At 39.1% G+C, this 12857-nt stretch overlaps 1 pseudogene; it reads right to left on the reverse strand.

Annotated features, from left to right (window-relative positions):
• Nucleotides 1-10647: 10647 nt before the first annotated feature.
• Nucleotides 10648-11621, reverse strand: LOC149210226 (short-chain dehydrogenase reductase 2a pseudogene; annotated as a pseudogene).
• Nucleotides 11622-12857: the final 1236 nt, after the last annotated feature.

A 12857-nucleotide genomic window follows, 5' to 3' on the forward strand; every position in this document is an offset into this window, starting at 1 on the left:
GACATGACTGAAACCCAGGGGGCATGCACCCTGGTCTGCTTCGGCAGGAAAACATCAGGTATAGGATAGGTTTCCGTGAGAGAATATGACAAGTTTGACAATCCCGTCCGTGGTTGGAAAAGGGGGTTAGACTGGGATAAGATTCCCTCATCAAAGTTATGTGGGTAGAGGCGCTTGCGCCGCTCACCTTTGTCTATTTCGGTAGGCATCGCTAAAGAAGTGTTTTGTTTGCGGTGCAGATAGAACAATCTTTGGTAACCTGAAAGAGGTAAACCTTTCCCGATGAAACAAATGTTTTGTCGGTAGGTTGAGAGGTGACCTTAAAACTCTATTTTATACCTGGGGGCATGCAAACCTTTTGGCATGCAAGTGTGTTAGACTCTCTCATAAAACAATAATAAATCCAAATATAAATTAATTAATTAAATATTCCAAGTTAGGAATTTGTGCCTAACTCTTGGGTTGTTCCTCTAAGATAGGAGTTAGTTTAGGTAACTCCTATATTGGTGTGTCTGGTGAGAAATTATCTCAACCAAAGGAGAAATTATCTCAACCAAAGATGTCCAAGATAGCACGCACTATCTTGAGACCAATATCTCTCATCTATTTATTTGTAACACTATTTCAATTATTTTGATGAAATGAAAATGTGAGAGAATACATAAGGCTTCAGCCTTTTTCCGCCATATTTTGTGTCTGATTTTTATATGTATCTTTCTGTAATTTGTGTGAGTTAATCTCTTTCTCATCATGTGGTATCAGAGCTAGATCTCACCTGTGTTGTGAGGAGGTGCATCTGGATGTTAACAGGGCTGTTGCAGCCTTAGCCGTAATTTGTCCTGTGTATGCAGCCGTAATTTGACCTGCGTATGCGTATCCCCTCCATTGCGGCCGAGAGCCTCCATAGAGGAATAGTAAAATACTGTGCTGCTGGCGAAGAGTCATCCAAATTCCAGTGGCCCCACGTTCACGCGGGCAAAGACTGTCATAATCAGACCCATTCTTCTTCTTCGTACTTTTTTGCAGAAGTTACTGTGTTAGGTATCACCGTCCGCCGCTCATGTTTAGCAAAGTCGCGGACCAAATTATGAGGCGTCTTCGCTATTGACATGGGTGAACAGTGATCCATTGGAGATTGAAGATTTCCTCGTTCAATAATCTACTCTTCTGTCTCGATCCGCTGGCACAACTCACTTATTTGAATGCTCAATGGAAAGGTGACCGTGGTCTCATTTACCATTCGTGTTGAGGTAAGATTTTCTGGGCACTGATCTGGAAATTACATTGTTCAGAAATTACGTTGGGAGAAGGGAAGTTTTCAGTATGTTTCATTCACAACGTTATCCGACGGGGTTTTGGCAATGGAGAACGAAGGTCAAAACAAAATATGCCAGCGGAGACTGTGACAAGCTCGAGTAAGGAGACTGTGTAACCCTGAGTTTCCGACATTCTCTTTCGTAGTTTGAAGCATGCCTTCCGAACCTATTTCTCGATGGAAACAAGGACTGAATGCTTGAATTCGTTGTTTTCATCAATATTTTCTAGACGTTCCCGCAGAAACTTGCGATCCCTCAAATAATTTATCGGCACTGATTTGTTACTTTTCAGAAGAAAAGACGGTCTTTCTTGCATTTGAAGTGATTTTTCTTTAACTACAGGGGACATAAATTCCCTAAATTCTCCATCTTTGGCTTTAGATTCCTCTACAACTCTGAAGTTTACAGATTCTTGAATGTAGAATTGCGACACGCTGTTGGTAGGCAGCCATAACTTGGGTAGATCATCTTAAACAAAAAGGAGGGTTGTATATTTAATTGGGTTGCTTGTCAGTGAACCGTCTCTGTTTAGGAAGGGCTTATATATTTTTGTTAGATTCTTTGGATTATTGTTGGATGAAGGCACAAATGCTCCGTTGAACGAGCTACGTCCTGTTGCTGGCTTGTGAATTGATTTTGATGAGTTATGAAATCTTGCATATGATTGTCGAGTGTTGAACCAGCTTGGGAGACCAGCGAATCAACGTGAAGGAGCTTTCATAAGGCCTTGGAACCTGGAGTGTGCAGAAGGCTTTGTAATCTGCATGTATTTAAGATCCGATTGAAGGACGCTGGAGAAATTTTGAGGCAGCCAGAGAGGAGGTCGAGTCAAGTCGACGTGCTGGGCAATTCAAATAAGCTCTTTGACAACCGAAGGCCAAAAGAGAGGCAACCTGATCAACTATTGAGCCATTTTTGCTCACTTCTGAGCTAAGCGAGTTGCCACGTGCAATCTCAGATTCAAAGTGATTTAAAAATGCTAATAGACGGTCCATACAGGTTACAAAACGATTAAAAGGTAAACACTCTCACTATGTTGAAAAAGTAAATCGATTTACAGATGAGTGATTTAACGTCTTCATTGTGAACGTAGCCTTACCGTGGAGAATCTTTTGAGAAGACATGTATGATTAACATTTTTATATGCATAAAGTGAATGGCTAATATACTTTTACATGCATAAGTTGGAACGTTTAAAAGGTAACCTATCACTTTTACGTGATTTCATAAATTTCATTAAATCCTTTTAATAATTTAAAAGGATGCATGTAAAAGAATTTTAAGAAAAAGTATCATAAAGTGAAAACTTTTGTAATGGAGTGATAAGGTGTATTTACAAATATTTTTGGGATTGGTTATAAGGTTGTTTTTTTTAATATTTTGGAGTGATAAGTGTTTTGTAATTTTGGAGAGATAAGAAGTATATTTTGTAATTTTGGAGTTATAAATATTTTGTATTTGGAGTGATAAGGGAAAGTTGTTGTAATTCAAAGTATTGTTTTACTTTGAGAGGGATCGTGTCACTATCCATTCAGATTTTGAAGGCGAGTTGTTTCAAAGGGTTGTCAGCGTGGCATTATCATTGCTTCAGATGTACTCAGTGATTAATAAAGATATCATATTTTTTGTGGTGATTGTGTCCTAGATCCGCTCGAAATTGAATAAGGGGATCTGAGGTACACCATGTGTATTTGTGATGGCGAGTGTTTTTATGGCTTCATGTTGTTGCTTATGATTTGTGTCTAGTTTTGACACATAAATGATCGCATTTACCACACACATAAAGTTCAATGCAAGCAAGCACAACACTTGTAAAAGAATAGCGTCAAGGAAGGACAATTGAACTCGACACTTGCATCTGTGCAAATACAACTCATAATCATAGATTGTCAACATCAACATTCTACATCAACAAGCAACTTCACTTAATCAAGTTAAAGCATTTCAAAGCAAAGTCTACATCAACATTCTTGCAAACAAATTTAAGAACTTGTGAATCAAATTCCAATTACATTGCATTGTACGGGTGCATTCTCGGTTGAAACCGACACCCAAGTTTTTGATTTGATCAGAAGTCAAGCACGTCAATTCTCTTCAACTTAGTCAAATTAAGACAAGTGAATTCCTTGTTTTATGTGAGTCATTAAAACCATTGTAAGCTTTTTTGGGTGCATTTTCGACAGTGTTCGACACCCTTCCTTTAAAGCACAATCAAGTGAGTCCATGAGTTTTAACTCCTTGAAACAACCATCACAGCAACCAAAACAAGTTCAACTCTAACAAGTTGAGTTCGTCATCAAGCGAGCGTGAATTCCAGAAAGTTCTAACAAGAGTTCTCAGCAAGTACAATAAGCAACAAATCAAGCAAGTTGAGATCAACAAATCAAGCGAGCGTGACAGTCAAGTCCCATAGCAAGCGAGCCTGTCATTCAAGTAAAGTGACACAGTTCAAAGCACGACATCTACGACAAGAGAGCCTGACTTCAAGTGAGCAAGTTTAGATGGCGCAGCATATTCAGTTGTTAAACATTCTTCACAGTTTGATCATTTCCAGTGATGAAGACATGGTGCACGTCAGCAAAGAAACTCTTGCTGATATTTCACGGCATCTACAGAAAACGCATGAAACCATTGAGTTTCTTCAGCTTGAGTCGCAACTACAAAGAGATGAGCTGCAACAAAAGAGTGCTTCTTCCCAGTCATTCAACCATACAGATGAAGATAAAAATGTTGATTCCAAGTCATTCATCCCAACAACTTCAAGTGTCGAAGTTGTTCCTGATCAAATTCAAATTTCTTCCAAACCCATCATCAAGCCCTGGGAAGAAATTCAAAATAACAAGACTAGACGTGGCTTAGGATATGTCCCTGATGACACCCACTTACAAATCCCAGATTATTCCAAGGCAATTAAGTTTGTGAGTGCAGGATTTCTTGAACCACTCACCTCAGCAGGTTCTGAGAAAGTTGTCGACAAACGAAATTGCATGCAACCTGAAGTTCATGTTCAACCGAAATGCTCTCATTGTCAAAGAGCTGGTCATTTGGAAGATCAATGTTTTGATCTCCATCTGCGTTGCCATTGTGGCAAGCCCAATCATTCCTCAACAAAATGTCGCAACCACCAAAAATCAGGCAGATTGAAGATACATTATGACTGGATTGATCCTTGGGAATGGTCATCCACAGTCAAACGGTTGTCTCAGTTCTACAACCGACTACAATCTTACATAGTGCAGCCATCAGTGAACAGATGATGGTACTCTCATGCAGTTGAATGAGGGAGTACAATAGTGAAACTCTCCTACACCTGAAGGGGGGGAGTTCAAATATATTTTGGAGCAGATTGTCTCTCCTTTCAGCTGACAAAGGGGGGAAATGTCAATGAAATTGACAAGTGGTTGTCAGACTGACAGTCTCGACAACATCAGCGAAGCAGCCAGTGGGTATCTTCATCAGCCAGTGGGCATTTGTCATCAGCAGTGAGCATCAGCAAATTCGCCAGTGGGCGATCGACAGCCAAAGCAGCAGTGAGCAGCTTTCATCATAGCAAAAGCAACATTGAGTTGTTTTTCGACATCTTCAGCCAGTGGGCGTTCATCAAATTGTGTCAGTGGACACCGGATGTTGTTTTCAAGCAAAGGACAGTTGGATCCTTTTGCGGCTTGGCACATGATGGAGTTGTCAAGCGTCCCTCTGAGATGAATCAGTCATGCAGCTGACTCAGTCTCTTCATTTTGCGGTTTGTTCAACATCCAGATTTGGCGGTTTTTTCAGGCAATGTTTTTGAGGATCAACATGAGAACTTGGAAGATGGTTCTCGTTTTTGGATTTATCATTGAGGGGGGGAATGTTAGACTCTCTCATAAAACAATAATAAATCCAAACATAAATTAATTAATTAAATATTCCAAGTTAGGAATTTGTGCCTAACTCTTGGGTTGTTCCTCTAAGATAGGAGTTAGTTTAGGTAACTCCTATATTGGTGTGTCTGGTGAGAAATTATCTCAACCAAAGGAGAAATTATCTCAACCAAAGATGTCCAAGATAGCACGCACTATCTTGAGACCAATATCTCTCATCTATTTATTTGTAACACTATTTCAATTATTTTGATGTAATGAAAATGTGAGAGAATACATGAGGCTTCAGCGTTTTTCCGTCAATATTGTGTCTCTGGTTTTTATATGTATCTTTCTGTAATTTGTGTGAGTTAATCTCTTTCTCATCAAAGTGAAGAGCGACAATTTAATTTTTTAAATTTGTAGGTCCTCTAACCCTTTAAACTCATAGGATTGGTCGTTTCCTAACTTGCATAAAGAAAGGATGTGGGGCAAAGACTTGAAAAATTGTCGTTTTTATATATAAGACATCCTTATTATGCGAATGGATTAATCGAGCAGTTTTAACGCGGACTTCATGCTCGTTAAAAAATAAACATAAGCAATGAGAAAATGTTTCCCCCAGCGTTTAAGCTCAATAAAAAATGAACCAATTTCCGATAAATAACTGTCGTGAATGTAGTACTTCAGCCTTTAAAGCCTTGGTCGTGTTCTCATCATCACCTCCACCCTATATTGGCCGATCATTCACCTCCATTTGATTGTTTACCCTTTTTGAGGAACAGCTGCGAAGAGTGATCATGTTAGCCATCCTTATAACACTGCCGTGATTGGAAAATTCCAAACCTTACCTGGAATCAGCTGCTACCCGAATTTATCACTCGTTCCTCAAAAAACGAGTCTCCTTTAAGCTCTTTTCAACTGACTCGTAAAATATGAAAAGATTGCCGAGCCATTGGCCTCTCCAGCTCGTTAAAGTGACAGAAGTGCTATCCCTCCTTTAGATTTTAATCTTTTTGGACCTGAGGGATTATTACACAAAAATATCGAGCGCTTGTTTTGTTCGGCTCGTTAAAAGTATCGAAAATTCATCCCTTTTGTATTGTCTTATACTTTTTCAGAATTAAGGGATTAGATGACAAAAAATGATTTTTGGAGTTTCCTTTACGTCCCTTTTCAGACTCTCTAAAATTGAAAAGGATCGAGTTATCTTTGTCGTTAAACTTGTTAAAACCTAATAGCGACAAACTTGTCCATAGCAGACAAGAATGAGTTTCACTATCGCTAGGCTTGTTAAAACATAGCGATGGGTTTGCCCGAAGGGAAAATTATGGAACAAGCATATGTTATCCTCCTCAAGCTTGACAAAAATAAAGAGGTACTGGTCAACAATTACTGGGGAAAAATTGGGAAGAAAACTTGAAAAAACTTTGTTGGTAGCAAGTCGCTCTTGAACATGACACTTTCACTCTGCATCCAAGTCAGATTGGGTTGTTTCATTCACTGGTCACATCACCATGGTCACATCACACCATCCACATTTGGGGTTAATGCTACCAATCCATCATGTCAGTGTTTCCGATATGTTCAAGAGAAGTCACTCAGAGAATTCACCTGTGTCTCACCCACTGCAATACATTTATGCTCCATTCTTTCATAACCGCCACCCTGAACCTTATATCACCAGATCGTTTTCACCTCCATTAAAATCATTTGCTCCATTCCGTGTCATTGATGTGGGATTCATTAAGGCCCTCCTATGAGAGATCACTTCTTGTCAACATCAGCTCATTATCCAAGAAGTCGATCTAGGAACACCCATTTCAGTACTTTGAAGCTTGCATGCCTCAATGGCAAGTTTCTCACTTCCGGCGACAATTTTACATCAATGGCCTTTGACCGAAAGATTTTACATGGTGTTGAACACCAATTCCCTTATTCACACCACGTGAATTGTACTGCAGTACCTTGAGGATCATTATCATTATCGGTGATTCCTCTCGTGCCTATTAATAGCTTCCATCATTGGCTAGTAATCAGGTGATGTCTTTCCATGTTCGACTCCATAACATCTCTCACATGGATCGACTTGTACTTTGAGTGAAGATCGAACGAGATTGAAGACCCCGGATCTAGTTTCATCCATCCGGGCTGCGATATATATTCAGGAAAATAAAGACATCAAATGTACATCGTTTCTGCACAGATAATCATCCAATCAAAGGGATGATGGCTCTACCAGAATCATCAGTCTACTCTCAGACGATTGTCTGTCCTATGTACATGAAAATGAATTTATAAAGCTGAGCATGGGAATGCCCAACTCAACTAGATCATGAAAATATTATGAAGATAATATATTGTATTGTATCTTATTACAGGTCCCCTTCCAGCTTGAAAGAACTTCGGATCCTCATGATAAAGCATTTCACCTAACATCAAAAAGATTAACAACCTCATGCTTTAGGGGGCAACTGTTATAGACATTTTTGGGCACTACAACCCCAAGCATAAATGTCCGTAAACCAAGGGCTCCTAAGTCCCTAAAAGTGTTGTTCCAAACCCTAAATGAACAAGGTCAACTAATTACAGCTTCTCCCAGAAGTTCTCCATGAAAGACTACTCAGAACTGATCAAAATTGGATCATTTCACCTGCTCCATAGGCAAAGTGTGTTGCATCTCACCTAAGTAAACACAGTGGGTGCGTTGCATTTCAAAAAGCCCTTCTATGGGGTGAGATGGGCAAGAAGAGACAAATGGTAGTGTCAATCCGCGAGGTGAAGAAGCATGGAATCTTCCAGAAACTTCTCCTGTGACACTTCCCTCTCTGAATTCGACCAAGGATGAGTAAGAGATCATCAATCTCCAAGTGGAAGCAAGAACTATCAGAGGGAAGACACTAATCAAATCACAAGCTGACTCATCTCCCTTACAGACATCTATATATGGATCCCTCATCCCAGAGATCCAGGAGGCTGGAATTTTGCATCTTGTAAGGAATTGTTGTTGGTTTCTTGAGGTAACATCATAGTGTTGGGTGATCTAAGCTTTTCATGAGGTGAAGAAGGGCTTACTTGCTGAGAGGATGATGTTGGGTCAGAACAACTGGTTGTAACTCTCTTAGCTCTTTCTTGATTAACAATAAAGCTATTCAAGTTTTCCTCCATACTCTTGTGTAATTTAAGTTTCATGCATTTCTATGGTCAATTTACATCTGATCCTAGATTGTTTATGATAATAGATCCATGTTCTTGTATAGTGTTATGCTGCTTTGATTCTAGAGGTACTCTGTGAAGCTGGGTATACAAGAAAGCAAGTAGCAAAGGACTAATATCAGAAGAGAGAGGAATCGAGCAAGGAACCAAGCGCAAGACAGAGGTTGGTCTCCTTTATTCTTCTCTCATCTATATTTCATAAAGGAAAATGAAAGTAGTTTTACTTTTTTTGTTTCTAAGGTAGCTACCAGCCTTAGTGGGATTAGCAATTCTGCATAGACACTTTTCCCTGTAACAGCATCAAAGCAAAACCCTGGGGAAGCCGGATACGGCGGAGCAATCAAATACCATATGGGGAACATACAGCTCATTTACCATGGCAATATGGGAAATAACACCAATAATGCTGCAAAACTGATTGCTCTCATCAAAGGCATCACCCTGGCTGACCACTGCAAATTCCTACCCCTGATAGTGGAAGGGGACTCGGAGATAGTCATCAAGATGATGAGGAAACTTCAAAACGACACGCAAGTGGACAAGATCACACCCAGCTGGAGGATCTCGGCAATTCTGAAGGATCTGTAAGTCCATCTCAGCAAAATTCAAGGCATCACCTTTCAAGCAGTCAGAAGAACTGCAAATAAATTGGCTGACACCATAGCCAATGTGGGCGTTCAGTCCAACAATGAAGACTATCACATCCTCTGGCAAGACCTGGAGGAGGGGGAACTCAGAAAGAAATGCCACACCATAAACAAGGTAGACCAACAAACTTAGCAAATGCCAGGCTCTGTTGATTCTTCCAAATATCCATTTACTGACAACTATATAAGCTGCAAGCGATCCACTCGAAGGAAAAAAAAAAAAAAAAAAAAAAAAAAAAAAAAAAAAAAGAGAGAGGAGAGAATGAGAGCAGAGACTAGACTAGCTCAGTTGTTCAAAGGCAGACACAAGGAGGTCCCATCGACTCCCACTCTGCATGATGTATTCTACTGTATTTTATTAATATAAAGCCTCACTGAACCTTACAAAAAAAACCATTAAACGCAATCAAACTATATTAAAACATATACTAAATAAAAAAAACCAACTCATTAAACATTTAAACTACACTTATATAAAAATATCAATCATTAAAATCTTTCCATAAAATTAACAAAATTATATAAATTAAATCCACTCAAACTATATTAAAACATATACTAAACCAAAAAAAACAAACTCATTAAATATTTACACGACACTCATATAAAGAATCATTAAAATATTTCTATAAAATTAACAAAATTAAATTATATAAATTAGACCGCCTATTAATAAGAATCCGTCCCATGTAACTAAATTATATCCATCATTAAAATCTGTCCATAAGATTTAAAACAAAATTATATAAATTAGACAGCCTATTAATAAGGATCCGTCCCATGTAACTAAAATTTTCAGGCTATTTCTTTCAATAATAGTTTCTTCCCACTTTAACCTCATATCATATACTTTAATTATTAAATCTTTTACACTCAAGTTAATTTGCTTTTTTTTTTTATTAAATCTTTTGTACTCAACTTAATTTACTTATTTTTTATTTAAAAAATTAAAATTATGAATCACATGGTCCGTTTTTAATTAAAGCCCAATTTTCTGCTTAGGCCATTAAGAGACCACCTATAATAATTATTATGTGAATGGTGTTGGAATCCTGGTAAAAAAAAATTCAAAACTTTTTGCAGAGGCAGTGTTCGAATCATGTTTTTGATACTGGAAATAGATTCAACACCATCAAAAACTCCTAGTACACCTAAAATTATAAAGTTTGACAGTTTTTATTTGAATTTACAAAAATACTTGCCAAATTTTTTCAAAATATGACTAGAATTTCTATAACTTTCAGAGCAAAAAAGCATAATATTCAGACTACAAATTTGTTTACTCGTTAATAGAAATTTATGGGAAGTTTATCATGTATTTTTGCCTAAAACCCGAGAATATCATTGAACAGTTGAGAGACTCCGGAATAACATATCAAATAAAAGAGGAAGAGGGGGGACACCCATTTAAAAAAGATCGAAAGGCCCTCTCCACATGTGAATATTTGATTTTCCAAGTTCCACGAAAAAGAGAGACCACCACACTGCACCAACTAACCATAGCAGAAGATGGCTTATATCCTCGTACCTTTGAAAGTTGGCTTATTATAAGATTACAACTCTCTACTCTAATCTGGAAATTTGAAAATTAGCATATATATATATATATATCTCGCTAGAGACCCACTAGTGTTTCACAACTGTGAATCCCCCATCAACCACAAGGTTGTGCCCACTAACATATTTAGACTCATCGCTGACCAGGTACACACCCGCCTCTGCAATATCCTCTGCTTTAAAGGCGTGTCCTTGTAAATTTGCAATACTGTTGCAGAAGCCTTCCATGGGAGCCTTATGCTTTTCAAAAATTGAAGAGGCGTCCCCTTGTTTGAAGTACTGGACTGCAAGAGTTGTGGCCACACCATAAGGGGAAACCATGTTCACTCTGATCCCGTATTTTCCAAGTGCAGCTGCGCCGTTTTTAGTGAATCCAAGGATTGCATGCTTCGATGTTGTGTACGAGTAAGGAGCAACTCCTTCTAGAATTCCCGCCACGCTAGTTGTAGAGATGATGCACCCCTTCTTTCTCGGGATCATCATGCGGGTGACGTGCTTAATGTCGTGCATCACTCCTTTCACGTTTACATTCATCACTCGATCAAATTTCTCCATATCATACTCTGCCACCCTCTTCACCAAAAAGTTGTCGTTAGTTCCAGCGTTGTTATACATAATGTCCAGTTGGCCATACTTATCCATGGCCACATCCACTACGATGCTCACATCTTCTTCTTTGCTCACATCGCAGTGCGCATAAGTTGCCATAGTGGGAGAAAGGGATTCCTCAAGCTTTATGCCAGTTTTTGTTGCAACATTTGCGATTATGACTTTGGCTCCATGCTTAATGAACAACTGAACAATGGCTTCTCCTATGCCCGCTACCCCACCCGTTACTATTGCAACTTTCCCCTGCAATCTGGATGCACCATTCAATTCAACTAATACATAGTTTCAGAAAATTAATGTTACCAAACTGAAAAAAGTAAAATGTTAGAAGGTTAGCGTGAATTTTTTCCATGTTATGATTACCGTCGATCTCCAACGTTGCTAAGATTACCAACACAACCAGTGCTTACATTAAGTTGTCCGTCAGACTCCATGGTTTTGATCGCGCAAAGAAAGAAAACTGGAGAAAGATGGAATTAGTCCTTGCTCTCCAGGAAGGAGATGGAGGGATGGCTATGGAGAAGCTTGAGAGCCTTATTTATAGTCTTATACATCACGTTTATGTTGAAATTAATGATGAAATGTATTAATGGATGGAGGGTTCAACCGATTTTAGATTAGGAGTTTTTTCTCTAATTTTTTTAGGGTGTTGTTTCAACTTCCCTAATTGTGTGTAAATTATGTATTTCTCATGTAATGATTTTAATGGCAAAGCATGTTCTACAAAGACAGTCTCCATGTGATATTCCACAACTGTGATCTATCCAGATTTAATCAATAAATTTGATTATCTATTTTTAACATGGTATTGGAGCTATAGGGCTGAGGACCACCTGCAACCCTAAGTGGAGGAGTTATTGTGAACGCTGGGAGGAAGATCTATGTGCCTGGGAGGCAGATCTGGGAAGCGCATTTTTTAAAAACAATTTAGCGCCGATTAGCGCGGGATCCAGGGCCTTAGTCGCACCAATATAGTGATTTCCTTACGCGTTTTTTATTTCCTCGTCGGCGCGCCAAGTCCACAGTCAACGGGCGTCGAGTCTGTCATGCAGGAGGCCACAGTTTTTTCTATAGAGTAGCCATCGGAGGACGGGTCTTGGATCGCTGTCGTGTGAGAAGAGGACGGGTCTTGGATCTCTGGAAATTGAATTCCTGTGATGGTCAGCAGTTGAGCATGAGATCTCCGTTTGAAATTTTGTAGAATTGTTCTGGAACTGTATGCAGTTGCATAGGTTGAAAGCACCTGCGATCCTGATGGCATGAAATTGCACCAAGAGGCTCTGCAATTATTCTATTTTTAATATGAGCCAATCCCTCTACTCATCCTCCTCATCATGTTAATAACCACTACGTAGTTTTCCGACCCCAGATTCCGAAATACTCACTGAATTGAATTTTCTTCCAACGATTCAACCTCAGTGAGGACCCACATTTCAACTTTGATCTGATAGTGACCTTTCGAGCCTAGAATACCAACAAAAAGATCAGATTTTTCTACGACGACGGAAATCGGCCAGCCATGCTGTATTCCAGGAGCGTGATTAGTTCGGGCGTCATTCTGTCTTCATTCTGACATTCTCTTATGCACGGCAGAAGACGGCGGGCTCAGGGTGTGGGCAAAAATTGTTAATGTCCTTGACTCCTGTTGATGTCAGGAGGACAACACATTT

This window comes from Pinus tabuliformis, chromosome 1_2 (genome assembly GCF_031772625.1).
Source record: "Pinus tabuliformis cultivar Carrire ecotype Pingquan chromosome 1_2, CPIR1, whole genome shotgun sequence".
NCBI classification, from domain to species: Eukaryota; Viridiplantae; Streptophyta; class Pinopsida; order Pinales; family Pinaceae; genus Pinus; species Pinus tabuliformis.